The sequence below is a fragment of the Panthera onca genome, chromosome A2 (genome assembly GCF_046562875.1).
Source record: "Panthera onca isolate mPanOnc1 chromosome A2, mPanOnc1 haplotype 2, whole genome shotgun sequence".
Lineage (NCBI taxonomy): Eukaryota > Metazoa > Chordata > Mammalia > Carnivora > Felidae > Panthera > Panthera onca.
In genome coordinates this window covers 34,468,827-34,488,526 of record NC_138340.1, presented here as the reverse complement: position 1 = coordinate 34,488,526, position 19,700 = coordinate 34,468,827, and positions in this window count along the sequence as shown.

The window sequence follows — 19,700 nt, the reverse complement described above, 5'->3', positions numbered from 1 at the left end:
TCTGCATAAAAGAAGAGCCTCCCCAAAGTACTCTGTTGTCATAAATCCCCTCCAGGGGCCTACTCTCATCTTCTCTTCTGGAAGAGGAGTAGTCCGCACCACACCCAAACAGACGTTGTCACAAACTATCACTATCGTGTCTCCCATCTATTCTCCAAGGGCCTATTTATTTTTCCAAAAAAAGGCATTTTTGTTTCCAAGGGTTCTGTCTCCCCTCCCTTCTAAGAAGTCATTTTTTCTGCCCCCAGTGCCCCTCTGCTCCCTATCCTCTATTAAGAGAGTACGTAAGCTCTCAAACCTCACTGCTTCTTTGGGTATTCACTTCTTTCTGTGATGTCCCTATGAGCATGAAATTAAAATTAATGAATGTGTATGCCTTTTCTTCAATTAATCTGTTGTCAGTTTAATTCACAAGTCTCCCAGCCACTAAAGGTAAGAGGGTACAGGAAAAAAAATTTCCTCCCTTTCAGCTATGAAGAACAACCACCAAAAAAGTAACCACCAAAAGTAGGCTTTTAAACATAGGAGCCTGGAACTTAGCCAGACATATCTCTTGAGATGCTTCTTGACAACTTCAGAAACTCAGGGATGAACCTTGCAGCCAGTCAGTACCCAGGTTTGGCTTGGCTAAAGAAGCACAGAATTAGAAGCTAGCGTTTGGTCCTGGTTCCTGTGAGATACGGAATATATACGCGACCTTCAACATGCCACTTGATTTCCTTCTAAATGTGGTTTGCATTGGTAAATTAAGGAAACTCACAACTGACGGTTGTGAGGGTGAGCAGGTGCTGCTGTAGAAGTGTCTGAAAAAAGTTAAATTCTTCCACAGATCTCGGTTGCTCTGAGTGTTACTCATTAGGAGAATGCTTCAAGGTTAGGGTAGTTTGGAGAAAGTCCTTGGTCAAGGACCATGAGGAAGAAGCACAAGCAAATCCACAACTTGGAAAGAACAGATTTGATTTTGTATTTATCCCATCTCCAGAACTTCCAGCTCCTCTCCTTGTCAGTCTTGAGGACAACAGAACTTAGTGATTCTTCTTGGGCTAAAATGTATCCAAAGTCATGGTCTGCAAAGCATATGTGATCTTTGTACCTTTTAAAACATGACTGAAGCACCTGGGTAGTTCACTGGGTTTGTCATCCGGTCTCGATCTCAGGGTCATGAGTTCAAGCCCTGTGTTGGGCTCAGCACTGGGTGTGAAGCCTAAGAAAAACTAAAAGTAAATAATAAAACATCACTAAATAATTATTATGGTGAGAACTTAGAGATGGGAATGGTAATCGGTATTTTGAATGATCCATGAATGTGATTTCTCTCTCTACAAAGTCTTCTCTGCAAGATTTATTGTCTGGTTGAGGTGCTTTTATAAATGATATTATATGATACGATATGATACGATACAATACAATATAATATAATATAATATAATATAATATAATATAATATAATATAATTAAATGCAGGCCGTTGTTTAAAGACTCATTAAGCACTGGTTTAAATCCCAGTGTCTCCAGCCATCCAAATTAGTGCCCGAGATCTTGACTGGAGTCAGGAATAAGCTAACAAATCAGCCATTCTAAATGTTGCATGATAGAGTTCATGTGTCCTCAAGTGACGTGAATGCTCTTTGATTTCAAACACATACATTTAAGGTTACAAACCCCTGAAAATTAACTTATTCCAGGGAAGAATTACATTATACAGAGAGAATGCAATCTGAAAAGAGAGAAAGAGTAGATGTATCATTACTCATTAAAAAGTACTGGATTTGGGGGCGCCTGGGTGGCTCAATTGGTTGAGCATCTGACTTCAGCTCAGGTCATGATCTCATAGCTCGCGAGTTTGAGCCCTGCCTCAGACTACGTGCTGACATCTCAGAGCCAGGAGCCTGCTTTAGATTGTGTCTCCTCTCTGTATGCCCCTCCCTTGCTTGCTCTATCTCTTTCTCTCTCAAAAATAATAAACATTAGGGGTGCCTGGGTGGCTCAGTCGGTTAAGCGTCTGACTTCGGCTCAGGTCATGATCTCGCGGTCCGTGAGTTTGAGCCCCGCGTCAGGCTCTGTGCTGACAGCTCAGAACCTGGAGCCTGTTTCAGATTCTGTGTCTCCCTCTCTCTCTGACCCTTCCCCATTCATGCTGTCTCTCCCTGTCTCAAAAATAAATAAACGTTAACAAAAAAATTTAAAAATAATAGTAATAATAATAATAATAATAATAATAATAAACATTAAACAAATTTTGTATGTACTGGAGTTTTACAAAGTGATGGCAATCACATCGTGTTCACCTTTAACTTGGACACATGGCTCCCTGAACTATATACACTACTACCTCATGTAACCAAAGAGTGGTTAGTTCCAATGCTGCTGGGGAAACTGGCTTTTTTGACTTCTTAAGAGATGGTTTGCCAGACAAAAATATTGCCTACATTGAATGGGTGATGTAAAGAAATTTCAAGAGTAATTTTAACTGTGCACAATTTTTAAATTACATGCAGCCGTCACCAACTAACTCTGCTCAAGAGGTGATACTGCAGTTAATGGCTCATCTACTTGGTTCAAGCCTGCACATATAAAGCTCAGAAGAGAGTAAGCAGTCAACAAATGAGAATTCTAGCCCTTTGTAGCAGCAACCATCATAGTCAGAGGATTAGTAGTAGTAATTACAGTAGTAGATGACACAGCTGAAGAAAGTTCTCTTTGAACAAATGATAGGGACTCTCGGACACAGAATAGACCTCATTGTTGTGGTGGTTTAAAGTTCCTAGGCACCCTCATTGAGGAATTGTCCTGAATAACAAAGAAGTTTTAGAATTTGAGGTTCCTTCCTTTAGGAGATTATTTCTGTGGAAGTGATAAATGGTTATTTACAGAGAGATCGTTCTTTCTTCTCTCTATAATCTCATTACATTGACATTCTACTTTGTGATTTTTCAAATGGAGCCACTCATTTATCCTACGGATTGTTTAATTAATAAGCTGTCTACTATACTCTAAAGAAATAATAGAAATTCTAGATTATAGGAGATGTGCAGTTTCTATCAAGTATTGGACTGACACAGAGTTCCGCTCTGCGTGAACATCCAGAGCAATTTGTATTAGCTTTTAGGTGTTAAAAGTTAAAAGATCCTCCTTTACCTTTGATTTATGTGTATATTTATGATATTTATAGATATATGGGTTTATCAGTAATTATGATGGCTTTTAAAATCTAAGTTTTCCTGAATTTCACTAGGCAAAACAATTTTTTTCTTCATGAAACAGCCCAAAAGAGGGTTGGTAAATTTGAACAGGTGTATTCATACCTATGCTGTACCATTTATATTTATAGGTTACAAAATGCATTCACATCTAAGATCTCAATTTACTGATATCATAATAAACAATATCCAAAACTAATGTGAATTGAAAAGTACAGAGGTTGGGTGAAGGGAACAATGTAGTGTATCATCTACTGTCTGAGAAGAAGTTCATTATCTCAAGCAGTAGATTATGTTCAAAATCTAGGCCCCCAAATCAAATTGGGGTTCTCTCATCACTTTTCCTTTACCACGTCCCCCATTTTTTTCTTTGATACAGGAACCTGGGAGAGGTGTTTTCATCCTCCTCCAGAATTGGCACAGACCAAAGCTGCTACTTGTCCCTGAGTCTTCCTGTTACTCTGTCCCTCATCCCACAATTTAATGTGAAAGAGAAGAGGGTGACAGTATTTATCTGAGATTGACTGCATGGCAGGCCATTTGGGGCCAGAACTTAGGCTTACACTGCATGATGTACATTGTCACCATGAAGGGATAATGATGAAATACCAGCTCTGGGGTTCAAAGGCTGGTGTCTGGAGGTCATTTGTTCTCACATTTCAGTTAGCAATTTACTTACCCAGAGCATCAAGAATAACATATTCATTGACTTAGATTTCTTTTTGTAGTACATGTCATATATATAGGAATACATGAAATATATATGTACATTTTAAAGAGTAATAATAATGGACACACCTGTGTATGTGCCACCTGGCTAACAAAATAGGACGTTGCCCACATCCCACTTCTGCATGACCCCCTCCTGGAAGTATCCACTATCCTAAATTTAGTAATACTTATTACCTTTCTTTCATTTATAGTTTGATACAGCCCAGCATGTATCTCTAAACAATATAGTTTAGCTTTGCCTCTTTTTTGAAGCTTACATAAAGTGGAATTATAGATATATATTCTTTTGCATCTGAATTCTCTTACTATCATGTTCTTTACTCATCCATGTTGTGCATAGTTGTGTTTAACTCATTTTCATTGTACGGCATTCTATCATGTGAATATACCATAATGGATTAATACACTCTACTGTCAAGAAACATTTGAGTTCTTCCAGGGTTTTTTACAAATATTTTTTACAAATATTATTTCTTTGAATACTCTTCGGTCTTCTGTTGTGTGTGTGAAAGGGTTACTCTAGGATATATACAAAGGAGTGGAGTTTCTGAGCTATGCATATTCAACTATTTCCTAGTTTGTACTGTGAAAGGATATTTTTAAAAATATAAAATCATGACTCTCATACAAATACAAAATCAGTATGTGTCAAAGATTTTCTTTAATTCATTAATCACTGAGGGAACCTGTAAGTGTGACAGCCAAAAAACAGACAAATATGTAATATCAACCCACGGTGGAAAAAAATATGGAGGTTCCTTAAAAATTTAAAAATAGAACTACCTTATGATCCAGCAATCACACTACTGGGTATTTTCCCAAAGAATACAAAAACACTAATTCAAAGGGTTACATGTGCCCCAGTGTCTTTAGCAGCATTATTTACAGTAGCCAAGATATGGAAGCAGCCCAAGTGTCCATCAACTGATGAATGGATAAAGAGAAAGTGGGTGAATATATATACACATTTGAAAAATAAAGAGGGAAATCTTGCCGTTTGCAACAACATGAATCAAGCTAAAGGATATAATGCTAAGTGAAATAAGTGAGAGAAAGACAAGTACCATATGATTTCACACATACGTGGAATTTAAGAAAACAAACAAGCAAAGGGGAAAAACAGAAATCGAGAAACAGACTGAATTATAGAGAACAAACTGATAGTTACCAGAGGGGAGATATGGGTTAAATAGGTTATGGGGATTAAGGAGGCCGTTTGTTGGGATGAACGCTGAATGATGTATGGAAATGGTGAATCGCTGTATTGCACACCTGAAACTAATACAACATTGTGTGTTAACTATACTGGAATTAAAATAAAAACTTAAATAGAATGCACAAATAGATGCAAAACTGGTCAGGATACATTGGGTAATAATCAGTGCCATTCACCTGGACACAATTTACATTTCTGTGGACAAGAATTACTTGTACTGCTATCAGTTTTCTGTAATTTGTGGAGCTGCAAAATGGCCGAAAGAGAATGAAAGATAGCAGTAACCTGGAAGGTTGTACTGCACAGGACAGCTAGTAATCTTTTTGGTCTTTACCAAAGTCTTTTATAATTTGTTCTGTAGTACCAGTTTATGCTTCCTGGGCAGTACCTGTGAGTTCCCATTGCTCTCCATTCTTGCCACACTGAGTAGCATCAGACCTTTTCATTTTCGTCAGTTTGATGGGTATGTAATGGTGGTCGTTATGGTTCTAGTTCACATTTTCCTCATTATTAATAAAGCTAAAGACCTTTTCATATGCTCACTGGCCATGTGGATGACCTCTTTTCTGAAGTGCTTATTTCAAATTTTGGCTCATTTTTCTAGTGGTTAAATTGACTTTTTCAGAACTTGAAGGAACTTAAGTGGTCATCTAGTGCTGAATGCCCTCCACCTCTGTCATTCTTGTGTCCCCTTTACAGTACAGGTCTTATTATATCTGCTATCATTTACTTGATGTTTTTCTCAAAATTGAGTCATTTTATTTTTTACATAGAGTGGTTTTAAAATTAAAATGTTGTAAGTGTTGTAAATAGACAACCAATATCAATTTGCCATAAGTGGAAGATAGCAGTTGAATGAATACAATAAAGAAAAATCACATAGTCGAATTTAACTAGGTAGATTGCTTCCACCTCAACTTGGGGCCTGAGTCCCATTCTCTCTCCTCCCTACACCCCCTCCAATGAGAAAAGACATAAGCAAGTATCAGATGACTGTAGAAGAAATCTTAGTACCATCCAGATTTATCCTTGTCTTTATAGGAACACTTCAAAAAGAATGACATAGGAATAACAGTTTCAGTGTGTAAATCCATGGGACTGAATGTCACATTCACATCCAGATCCCACTGCTTCTGGTGTAGTCTTCCAGAGGAAGTCTCCCACACATTTTGAGAAACACTAATTTCATTCAACCCCCTTCTTTTAGAGGTGAAGAAGCTGAGGCAGCCCAGAGAAGGGGGATAGGATAGGCAGAACAGTAGTCCCCCCAAAGATGTCCACACTTTAATTTCCAGAACCTGTGAATGCATGCCCTTGCACAGTAAAAGGAACTCTGTAATTGGAATTGAGGTTGGACCTTGAGATGGTGGGATTTACTCTGAATCATCTGGGTGGCCCATTCTAGTCACTTGAGCCCTTGAAAGCAGAAATTTTCTCTGGCTGGAGTCAGAAAGATCCAGCAGCAAAAGAGGCAGGAAAGATATGATATCTGGGAGGGACTCAACTCACTGTTGAGTTTGAAAAATAAAAGGAACCAATAGAGAAGGTAGGGGACACCTAGAAGCGGAGAATAACCCCTGGCTGACAGCGAGCAGGGAAACGGTAGTTCCACAACTCTATGGACCCAATTCTCCAAATTACCTGCAAAGAATGAATGAGGTGGGAAGTAGATATTTCCCCACACATCCCAGATAATTTTCCTCAGTGGCCAACACCTTGATTTGAGCCTTAGGGAACTCAGAGCAGAAAAACCAGTCCTGTTTACTGGATTTATGATCTACAGAATGGTGAGATAATAAATTTGGGTTATTGTAAACAGCTAAATCTGTGGTAATTTCTTACAGCAGCCATGGAAAATTAATGCAGTTACTTGTTCAAAATCACACATCTATTTAGAGTCAGAGCTGAAACTAGAACCCAGGTCTTTTGTCTTCCAATCCAGGGCTCTTTATACCATGATGCATAATTATATTGATGTAAAACACAACATTGGCACAAAATAAAGTATAGAGAGAAGACTGTAGTTCTCATTCAGCTTTTTCAGTCCTGTGTGTCCATGTACTTCTATATTTCAGGGTCACATATTTTCAGGAGAATTAGACGTACTGAAAAATTTTAAATCCTCACAGAGCAATAACATTTGAATCCTGGTTTTAGTTTAACAGTTTTTACGCTGGAATATTTTGTGCAAAGTAAATAATGTCCCAAAAGGTAAAGGGACATGTGAGTCACACCACTGTGGAGATAACTCGTTCTGTAGAAGGTTAAAGGAAAAAAAAAAAAACTAGAGGAAAAAACAAACCTAGGACAAGAAAGTTCAGTGCTCTGGTTACTTAATCCAATCAATTTACAGTTCCCACCACTTTTCCACACAGTGGATAAAGGATCAGCTGAACCACCGTCTATTGAGTAAGATATCCTACTGAGGAGGAAATTAAATGTCTCCTGTCAAACACCTCCTGGGTTGGCTCTGATTTATCTAATAAATATAAAACTTTCTCTCTCTGAATAATAGTTTTTCAGGCTGTAAGCTGTTGGCAAGAAAGATGATTGTAGAGAGTTATTTCTCCCCCACGATCATGATCCCCCCCCCCCCCATTTTGTGCTAACAACTACATTGATGTCAGCGCCATTGAAGCTGAGGCAGAAAATAAGGTTTTTGTGTGTGTGGCTCTACTAATTCTTTGATAAAGATGCCCTGGGTTTTGTGACTTCCAGTTCCTGGCCAAGGCAAGATAACAGAAGATTCTGCCATTGGTTACCATAACTCCTGGTCATTTCTTAGTAAACCACTGAACTGGGAAATTGGGCAAAATGCAAGAGTTCTGCTCCATTTCAGACTGAAAAATTTAACGGTCTCTTGACAGTCATGGAGCTCCAACAGGCAGCCTCCCCCACCCCATCACCTTTTTTGGCTACTACATCATCAAGAGACCACAAAACTTAGCTTCAGAAGCCCACTGTTGAACATACAACTGGAATCTAAACTTCTGCTGTGAGCATTTTGCCTGCTTATAGAAAACAATTTTTCAAATTCCTCATTATCATCATACTTTGTTTCTCAACAATACATTATTTTACACTCCAAACTTAAAGGGAAAAATAATAATTGTATCTAGAACATTCTTATTAACAACTCCAGCTCTGGTCCCTCTATCAAGATAAATATTATATAAGATAGTGTATAAATAAAATTAGGGCAAATATTTCTCTCAGTGAACACTCATAAAATAGCCCCTGAGTGTAGGGGTAATGAAATATACTCCCAGTCAGAAGAAATCTTACATTACCTAAGATTTCTATCAATTCCTTTGCTCTTGAAAAAGATGTCTCAATCAGCATAAATCTGAGGCTTGAATAATGAGCACAGAGGGAAAAATTGAACCATCTCTGTGCCCACAGTGAGATTTTTTGCCACAGCTCAACAGTGGAATGAGATCTCACCCGGGCTCCTCCGCATCAAGATCAACCAGTTACATCAATCATTGAGCACCTGCCGGGTGTTACAGGCAGGAGGATGATGGGAAGGAGTCCTAAATCCGACTGCTAGATATTCCCTTCTGGGTCTTAGTTTTCTCTTCTGTACAATGGAAGAGTTCCATGAACTTTGTAACGTTTAAACAACTCTCCATTCCCATCAGCAACAATACTCTACAATTCTTTGCTGTGGACTTTGTGCTTGCTTTAATCTTCATTGTGTTATTCCAAAAAGTGATATGTGCTTATTATATTAAACTATCTAAAAATTATGGAAAAATGAAGAAATTTAAATACCTATAATGTACACATTCAGCAATTTATTAACATTCAAAGAATGTCTTTTCAAACCTTTTATTATGGGTTTATATGTGAATAATTGTATGCACAAGTATACACACAGAGAGATATGCGTGTATACAAAATTTTGACGTCCATTTCTTTCACGTAATCACAAAAATTTCTTCATGTTAGAAAACGTAGGTCTACCTGGCTCAGTCGGTTAAGCAACCAACATTGGCTCAGGTCATGATCTCATGATTCATGGGTTTGAGTCCCACATTGGGCTCTGTGCTGAGAACTTGGAGCCTGAGCCTGCTTCAGATTCTGAGTCTCCCTCTTCTCTCTGCCCCTCCCCCACTCGCCCTCTGTCTCTCTCTCCCTCTCAGAAATAAACATTTAAAAAAAGGAATGAAAACACACACACACACACACACACACACACACACACATGTACATATATATATACATACACACACACACACACACACACACACACACACACACACCTAATCTTAACTGTTCGACAGAATTCCATTATGTGGATGTACCAGAATACATTTAGCTAGTTCTCTATTGATAGACATTAAAGTTGTTTCCTGCTTTTTACTGTTGCAAACAATGCTTAAGGGAACTTGGTTCGCTTTACCTTTACCTACCTAAACAGATTTCTATAGAATGCAGACCTGTAAGTAGAATTCATAGATCAGAACACAGGCATATGTTTGGGCATTATGCTATATTTCTATTGTGTGGGCTATGGATAAAACATCAGGGGCATGCGAAAATCCATTTCTTTCCCTAAGGCTTACTTATATGACTTCAGAACTATGGGAGCAGATTCAAATCATACTTGTAATGGAGATTTTAGATAATGTTCTCCCAGATATACTTAAAATATTCAATTCGGAAATACCTCTATTCTCACCCTTTTTATGAAGACACATAGATAGGTATTATCTCCAGAGTCTTCTAACTACTTAACTTTTAGTTGGTACAAACATCATTTTTTTCAAACAATCCATTAAAGATGCAAAACTGACTGAATTAGCCAAGACAGTTATGATAAAATTAGGAACACACTTGAGTTTTTCTTTTATCTTTCTCTTCTTTTCCTCTGCCCTAATTTTGTTTCTTTCTTTCTGACCTTTCTTTTTAGGTAAAATGCCACTTAGCATAATGCCCTCTATGTCCATCCCTGTCGCCACAAATGACAAGATTTCACTGTTTGTTATGGCTGAATGATAGTCCATTGTGTATCCATTCATCTCAGTGAATACTTGGGTTGCTTCCTTTTCTTGGCTATTGTAAATAATGCTGCAGTAAACATACAGCGCATATATCTTGTAGAATTTCTCCTCCCTGTCCTTAAGATTTGCTGTCTACGTAGCTCTGCCCAGACTCTTCCACACATTGACCTGACACTGCGATGTGTCTTGCATTTTGACATTTCACTGGGTGTTTTAACCATTGTACACATCCCTTATTTTTTTTTTCTCTTTTAAAATATTATCAAACTGTTTCTTGTGAGTAAAAAGATAACCAGTGGGAAAGATATTGATGGCAGAGACTCCTCCATACAGTAAACAATGATCTCCCTGCCCTCAGTAGGGGAGAGAGCAGGGTGGTATGTAAGTGCTCATTGGTCAGAGGAAAATGTGCCCTTGTGGCCAAACAGACCAAGTGTATACTGATTCATTGCTCTGTGGGACAGCCTGAACCTTCTCTCTTACTCTGATGACTCCATCATTACACACTAAAACTTGCCTACTTAAAGACTATCAGTTTTAGCGTTCCTTGTGATTAAATCATTACTATTTAAAATAACAATTAAGCAACACCTGTTCTATAAAGCCTCTAGATTTCTATACATACAGTGAAAGAGACATATGTCAATATCCCGAAACCTTTTTATAAGAGTAAGGAAGTGTGACGAAGAAAGGTGGGGTGTCATCCTGATCAGAACAGATATACACCTGTTGCTGAGCAGTTGTTCAGCCTTGTGAATGCTCCCTGCCCTAGTCACATATTCAGCTTCTCTAAGACACAGCCATCTGATCTCTGGGAAGGAACCATCAGTCATTTTCCAGGAGTCAGAATTTCTAGCAACATTAGAGGAAACATTTTGATTAATGCCTACATGGTGACCTGGATGATGCCAAGGGCTGAAAGTTGTGGTGAAAAAGAGGTAAGGAATAATTGTTTTCTAATAACCTTGGTTAATGTCCTTCTCATGGTTTTTATAATGAATCCTGTTTTTTCTACACTGTTAAAACTCAAGTTATTATGAACAAATTCCTGTATCCTAGAAACTACAAATAGAGAATGCTGATGTGAGCCCCTAACACATAGTGTGTTTGTAGTTTATATACTTTTTTTCTTTTTCCTGAAGACTCAGACAAAAGTGATTTTCTTTGGCCCTAAGAGGCATTAATAGTATGGAAAGTAAGAAAGTTATTTTTGATGAGATTTCAACAGACTTCTTCAATACTTAAGAAATCCTTTCTAAATAGTCTCAGAATTGCAGTGGAACTCATAAAAAGGTCTATTAGGAGCTTTGATGAAATGTTTACCAACCTAGAAGAACTTCAGGAGCTGTTAAATTTTTCTTCAATTGTAATAATTATAGTAATGATTTTCTTAGGTGGTGGTCTAAACTCCTTTTATATATGAATATATAAATAGCAATGAATCTTCATCTAAAAATTCTGATGTGTAAATATCGTCAATTTTCTTTATTTAAAAAAAGATCTTTATACCCCTGACATGCTGTGATGAGAAGGGCACTTGCCTTCTGTTATCTGTTCCAAAAACCCATGATCCAAATCTAATCATAAGAAGAACATGAGAAAAGCCCCACTCGAGGACTTCCTACAAAGTACCTGACCACTAGTCCTCAAGACTGTCAAGGTCATGAAAACAAGGAGAGACTGAGAAACCGTCATGGATCTGAGGAGATAGGGAAGACATGAAAACAAATGCAATGTGGTACCTTGGATTGGATCCTGGAATAGAAAGAGGATATCAGTGGGAAAACTGATGAAATCTAAATAAAGTTTGGAGTTTATTAAATAGTTGTGTACTATGGCGCCTGGATGAATCAGTCGGTTGAGCATCAGACTTTGGCTCAGGTCACGATCTTGTGGTCTATGAGTTCGAGCCCCGCATTGTGCTCTGTGCTAACTGCTCAGAGCCTGAAGCCTGCTTCAGATTCTGTGTCTCACTCTCTCTGTGTCCCTTCCCCATTTGTGCTGTGTGTCTCTCTCTGTCTCAAAAATAAATTTAAAAAAATACTTGTGTACCAATGTCCATTTCTTAGTTTTGACAAATGTTCCATGGTAATGTAAGACGGTAGCAAAAGGGAAATTGGGTGAGGTACATGTGGTAACTCTTTATATTATCTTTGCAATTTTTCTGTGAATCCAGAGATACCTCCAAATTAAAAAAAAAATTAAAAACCTTACATTATAAACCCTCATTTTACTGGACTGGCTGGAATTTTAGTCCCAGTCCTTAGAACTCCCTGGACCCTCAAGGCATTTGTCTATCCCTACAAAGTCGCTTAAAACCAACAATTGTGTTGTCATATTTGGGGCACAGAGGCAAGAATGAGAATCCCAGAGCTAAGGTTCGGTTTTGTTAAGCATACCTGAAGATGTGTGAACTGAACATCATACCGCTAAGGCTTTGGATCTATAAGAAACTGTCATGTGGTAAGGCATAGGTCCCCTCTGCTCATGGGATCTTCTGACTTCCATCCCAGTCTAGAGGTTTAAAAAAAAAAAATCCTCCTTTTCTTGCTGTCCTCAAAGTGTGCTATTTCCCCCTCTCCCTCTCTAGAAATACCTAACACCTTATTTTCCATGAGCTCAAACTTTCAGAAGAGAAAGGAAGGAGTGATTCCCTTCTGCCATTTCTTATTTGGCCCTGCAAAATTTGTCAGCACAAGAAAAAAACAAAAGCATAAAACCTCTTTGCCTGAAATGGGTGAAGGAAAAACTACAGCAAAAACAAACCCAAGTTAATATATAAATTATCCTGCTATTTATGTAATTTCAAACTGATATATTATTGTGACCCCAGTAACTTATCCTAAGGAAGCACACGTAGACGGGATCCTTCACACCTCTGTCCTCAACCTGCATCTTGCAGCAGAAGAAGCTAATACCTAGACAGTTCTTCTTGTGCCTTGGGGCACGTACTTCCTTGAGTCTGAGGTTACTAGCGCCTTTCTGCTCCAAGAGGGGAGCTTATCCTTGCCCCTTTCCATGGCAAGAGACTTAATAAGATCACTCAAGACATAGGGAAGCTTTCATGCCAGGTTAAGAGCAAACCCAGGAGGAAAGGCAGAGCAGGAGAATGTTGATATTGAGAGGAAGCCAAGGTAGACAAAGGTCCAGAGTGGAAAATTAAGGAAGCCAAGGTAGACAAAGGTCCAGAGTGGAAAATTAAAGGTTCAGAGTGGACTCGGAAAAGGGATAGAGACACTGTTTGGTCTGGGGAAGGTAGGAGAAGAATAGGTCCCTGAAACTTAGCGAGGTGTGTGAACTGAATTCACTAGTGGTGGCTGCAGAAACAAATTCCAAGATTTTTAAACCCTAACGTCCTTTAAGTTTGTCAAGGTTAATAGAAAAGTAAATCTGTGTCTACAACTTTTTAGCTATAAAAATGGCACTATTCATATTAAGTTGTAAGTTTTCAGCTGAGGATGAGTCAAGAGGACAACACTGTAAAATAGTCCTTTCAGAGGGTGATCATGATCACTTCTCAAGAGATAGGTATCACAAATTGTGACTCTGGAAAGAACTCTTGTTCCCCTCATTTGTGACCCTAATATTTGTAGGGTCTGGGGCAAGAGAATAAATGGAAGCCTACATACAAAACTTCTAAGTGTTTAAAAGTTATAAATCAGTCTAACAAAGTACTAAATAAAGCATAATCTGTTCTCCTACCTTGGCAAATAAGTCTTCGTTATGCAAATTCAAAATATGTATATCTATTTTATAAGACTGACAGTTTGCCAAATATCAAAGGCAACTAAATTTCATTACTATGAGTGCTGTTCTGGGTAGTCTGTTATTAAGATAGCGTTGGGGCGCCTGGGTGGCTCAGTCGGTTGAGCGTCCAACTCCGGCTCAGGTCATGATCTCACAGTTTGTGAGTTTGAGCCCCGCGTCGGGCTCTGTGCTGACAGCTCAGAGCCTGGAGCCTGCTTCGGATTCTCTCTCTCTGCCTCTCCCCTGCTCATGCTCTGTCTCTGTCTTAAAAATAAGTAAAACATTAAAAAAATTTTTTTAAAAAGATAGTGTTGTTTATAGGAGCAATAAAATAAGGACATTTCTTAAATGATTACATATTTATTGCCAAGGTTATTTTACTGGCCTCCATTTAAGCAAAATTACTAATTGTTATAATCATAATTTTCACTTATTTTATATTCTATTGACAGTAATCTAAAGGATCAAAGATGAAATGCCATTCAATCAGAAATGCAAATTAAATGTAAAAAATTGAGATTAAACTGATTTTCTAGTGTACTCACAATGTTATTTTTCTTAATTATCCAGAAGCAATTGTTAAACTTAGGAGGAAAACATTGATTGAAATTGTAAATTACAACTCGATTATTTTTAAAGTCCAAAGTCTTACAATGTTTTATTTCAATCAAATTATCTTGTCTCCACTTATAAAAATAATACTCTTGGCACTGCTAGGCTTCAATATCCACCTACTTGGCAACGTAAAGCATCAGTGACACAGTTCATGCATGATGTATCTGGAGTAGACCAACATACATACATGTGTGAATAATATGAATAATTTAATATTGTACAATATTCTTCACCTGCTGCATGCACTTGTTATGAATACCATGCTAATTTGTCTACATCTCCAGAATCATAGGTTGGAAACACGAAGAATATCTAGAAAAATGGACATTCAACCCTAATGGAAAATGACACTTCTTTTTTTTTTTTAAATGACACTTCTTTTTGCAAGCATCCATTCATTTTCAAAATCTGAGGGGACTTGTATGAAGTAACTTGTTTCATCTTTTACCTAAATTCTGTCTCTCAAAACCTCTCTGCATTCCATAGCAACTACCCACACATCTTGACAATATTTGGAAGCAGTCATTTTTGTACTGAGTACACAGGCAGTGTGAAGAAGCCTTTCCCAAACCCAACAGGGTCAGCCACAGGGGTACAGGATTAAAGTTACAGATTATGATGCCTTGGTGCACAGAGCTGGATCTTGAGTGGCAGAGGGCCCATGTGTTCTTTAAAATTTTTAATTTTTTTAGTATTCTGGTATGCATGGTCTCTTAAGTGAGGGTCACAGGGCTAGGGCCCTTCTTGTCTAAGTCCAGGGCTCTGATGATTTTTGTTATTGATCTTGGTCACCAATAATGATTACTCAAATTCTGCATAATGTATCATCCATTGAAAAAGAAACTCACTGTTATAAGAGGTGAGATGACATCAGGGTAACAGAAACCCAATAGAAAAATGGAGTTGCAGATAGTCTTGTGAGGCCAAGAATGGAAGAATAAACATCACTTATGTTCCCCCTTTTCCTTGCCCACTGTCTCAGAAAGGTGTATGAATCACAGTAAGGTGGGTGGTTAATGACAAGTGCTAACCTTCATGCCCAAGGTCAGATAGCTGGTTATTTGTAGATGTTATTTCCTCTCTGCTGGGAAATTTGATAAAATCCTATTTCAGTGTATGATGCCTAGGACAGAGGTTTTGGAATAAAGATACTGGCTGTGAAGCAGCAAAATTGCCCATATGAATGGCTTGCCAGAAGGCACATGTTTTCTTCTTCCTCATGAACCCACTATGCCAGCTCAGCCACCTCAAAGATCCCCCTGTCATCTATTATTACAGGCAGAGTGTTGTGGTTGGTGAGATTTGAATTGGGTATCACTGGGTTGAGTTGCAGTCAACTCAACTTCTCTGGAGAGAGAAGACGTTCAACAACCAAAGTAAAATGGGATCCCAGCGTTCCTTTTTCATTTTCATGTAGGACATTTCCTGCCCTGTCAGGAAGCAAGTCTTGGCCCTCCTCTCCATGATTCAAACCCCAAGATTTCCCCATGGCCATTTCCCGATGAGTTACAGCTATAAGTTTTATAGCTCCAATGACTGAGATCTCTGCCCTATTTGCCTAAAGGCACTCAGTATCTCAACACTTCAGCTTCCATTTCTACATGTAATGATTCGAAGAGCCTCCAGGACCACTAAGTTACTGTGAGGGAAATACTTCCTTTTAAAGGATAATATCTCAGGCTTCTGCTCTAAGAGTGTTATGCCAATGAATATTATGGTCTGTTTAATTTAGTTTCCACATCTATAAGGGCTATGTCTTTTTATGATGTCTACTTTCTAAAGAAATTCACTTTCTACAAGTTGTGCCTCAGGATAAGTCCTACTGTACAAGTAGCATTCATTTTAGGGGCTAAGTTCTATAAAAGCCTTACCTGCTGGAGCACCGATGGCTTAGTTGGGCCAGATGTTTCCACAGCCTGCACAAACAAAACAAAAGAAACATGCACCCCCTATGTCCTTCCTACACAAGCCCAGGAAAAGAAACATCTCAAAAATTCTTGGCCAATGTTGAGAACCCAAAAGTGAGACCTTGAAGCATTGAGCCTTTGTGGGCTTCCGCTTCTTCTAAACGGATGAGATCTTTTCTCACAAGGTGGAACCAAGTGAACCTCTACTTCTTGGAAGTCAGTAGAGAGAGATCCAAGATGCTGGAGTGTTTGGAGAAGAAAACAAGGCAGCTTTGGACAAAGTGGGAAGCTACATCTTGCTTAGTAGTTTTCTAGGGTAATGTTAACACGTGTGGACCCTAAGGCCAAACTTCAATGGTTAAATCCCACTTCTAACACATAATAGCTATATGGTCTTGAACGAGGTATTTAAATTCTCTCTACAAGAATGTGGGAATAATCACAAATAGTAAGAGGTGCTCAGTAGGGTTATTATCAGAATTAACTGAACCTGCCTGTAAAGCTCTTAGACCAGTGACTGACCTTACTAAATCCCCAACTAGTATTATTTATCATTATTACCCATCATAATTATCTCTAACTTTTGAAGCTAGGCCATGGAAGTGCCTGGAACTAGACCCAGTTTTCCATCCAGTATGATCACCACTGAACGGCTTTCCCAAGGCTGAACTGGTTACGTGTCCTTGGAGGACTAACAGGTAGCTTCTCTGTAGAAGACACATCCCCATTCCTGGGGTCCCTGTCGAATGTAAAGACTCAGCTGGCCGAGAGCATCTTACACTTTTCAATCATCTGTCCCAGAAAGGCATGAAGATATAGGTTAGGGTAGAAAGAGATTCCTAAAAAGTGGTAATCTGAGCTCAGTCTCATTCAAGGACTGTTCACAGACAACGAAACTCAAAAGGTGCCGAACTGGGCTTTCTGATGGAGACTTTTTTTCCAGGATCCATCTCAGACTTTGGCCAGGGTTTCCAGTTTATGAGTGTACAGGCATTACATTGCTTCTGTGGCTAAGTTGCCTGCTTCACATGGTTTTACCTCATCTGCCACACAGTAACCCCTGATGGTGACATTGGGACTCAATTAATTAATAGGAATAGCCATAAACAGACCATGGAGCTCCATGTCTTTTACTACAACTTTAAGTCATTCTTTCAGGCAGAAGGAAAATAATACCAAATAGAAATGTGGAACTGAAGAAAGAAAGGAAGAACACAAAAATGGTATATATGTGGGTAAACATAAAAGATTTTTTCTTATTTTTTAAAGTCTTTAAGGGTTATTTGAATACATAAAGCAAAAATTATAACATGTTATGCAGTTTATAGATTATATAGAAGTAAAATATATACTAACAATACAAAAGACAGGAGGAAAAGTGGATATTTTCTGCTGAAATATATGAAGCAATATAATTTTTTTTGAAGGTAGACTCTAATAAGTTGTATTGTGAATTCTGGAGAAACCACTAAAAAGAGTAAGAGCCAATAAGTCAACAGTAAGACAAAATGAAATAAACAACAGTCAATTCAAAGGCTAAGAAATAGTAAAAAAAAAAAAAAAATGAACAAAGAGCCCACCAGACAAATATAAAATAAATAATAGATTTTAACATGTTGATAATCATATTAAATGTAAGTGGTCTAAACACTCTAATTAAAAATCAGAGATTTTTAAATTGGATTAAATAAGAGCTCAACTACATACTGCTTAGAAGAAAATTATTTTCAATATAAAGGCACACACCAGTTAAAAGGATGACAAAAGGCATACTATGCAAATATTAATAAAAAAGTAGTAAGATGGGGCTCCTGGGTGACGCAGTCTTTTAAGTGTCCAACTCTTGATTTCGGCTTAGGTCATGGTTTCATGATTCATGAGTTCAAGCCCCACATTGGGCTCTGTGCTGACAGTGCTGGGCCTACTTGGGATTCTCTCTCTCCCTCTCCCTGTCTCAAAATAAATAAACTTTAAAAAAAAGTAGTAAGAAAGATCATGAGCTGAGATTTGGGTTTGAATCTTAGCTCTGCTACCTATTCAGTGGTGAACTTAGTCAAGTCACTTCTTTGAGCAGCATTTCTTCCATTTGTTTAAAGTGAAGATAAGATACCTGTCCCACGGGATTGTAGTATAATTTAAATGAGTTAATTACACTAAGTGTATGACTTAGTTCCTAGCTTATATTTAGTGCCTAATAAATAGTAGTTGTTGAATTGTTATTAGCATGTTTGGCTTTGTTGTAGAAACCTCCAGATGTGACACTTTGAAATTGCTTGTCAAATAATCATGGTCTCAGAGAAATGTGCTGTTCAGTCTGGGTCATGGGATTCCAACAAGCATGCAGAAGAAATTTGTATTTTGGTGGCTGAAAAACAAAATTCAGTCTGCAGTACAAGTTGGTTAGGCAATCAGATTCACCATGGAGCTCTTGGAAAAGACCGATTGGGCTTATCTCTAAGTAGAGCTGGGACGGTCTGTCATCTCTGAGCTGACTGGAGGCTGGCTTCCCTCAGCTTCCAAAGAGAAGGAATGAGCCATTAATGACAGGGAGATGGCTGGATAAGTGAGCGAAAGACAGGAAAGACACCTGGAAGCTGCAGGGCGCACTTGCTCTCAGTGGGTGAATGAGAAGGGAGCATCCATTCTCCCATTTCTGTTGTGACATTACGTAAAGATAATGTAACACAGATGCTCAGGATAAATAATTCAGAGGAAAACAAGAGACATAAAACCCAGGCACCGTGAACAGCAGCCAAGTTATCTGCGGAAGCAACTCCTGTGCACCCTTGTTCTGACAAAGTCTGCGTTTGAACTTTATATCCAGATGTGAATCTTTAATAGGAAAGGGAAAACATAATAATTCCAACGGGCTGGAGGCTGTGTGATGGGTTCAGCTGAAGCTGCTGCCTTGAGCACCTGTTTCCAAGAACTTTGCCTTTTTCTTCCTTGCAAGCAACTGCCTTCTATTCTGGTTTCCTCTCCACAGCCTGCACCCAACAAAGATATCCTGATGTCTCCTTAGACAATCAAATATTCAAGCTTTATTTTATTGAATAATAATAGTTGATAATTAGTACTGTTCCTTGAGCATCTGGCCCGTGGCACTGTACTCTGTTTTATCGTGTTCAGTCTTCATACGCATCCTTGGAAGAAGATTCTATTATTTTTCCATTTTGGAACAGGACAAAACTGAGGTCAGAGAGGTTAAGTAACTTACCCAAAGCCATACAGATAAGAAGTCATAGAGTAAGAAACAAACGCTTGGCACTCTGACTCA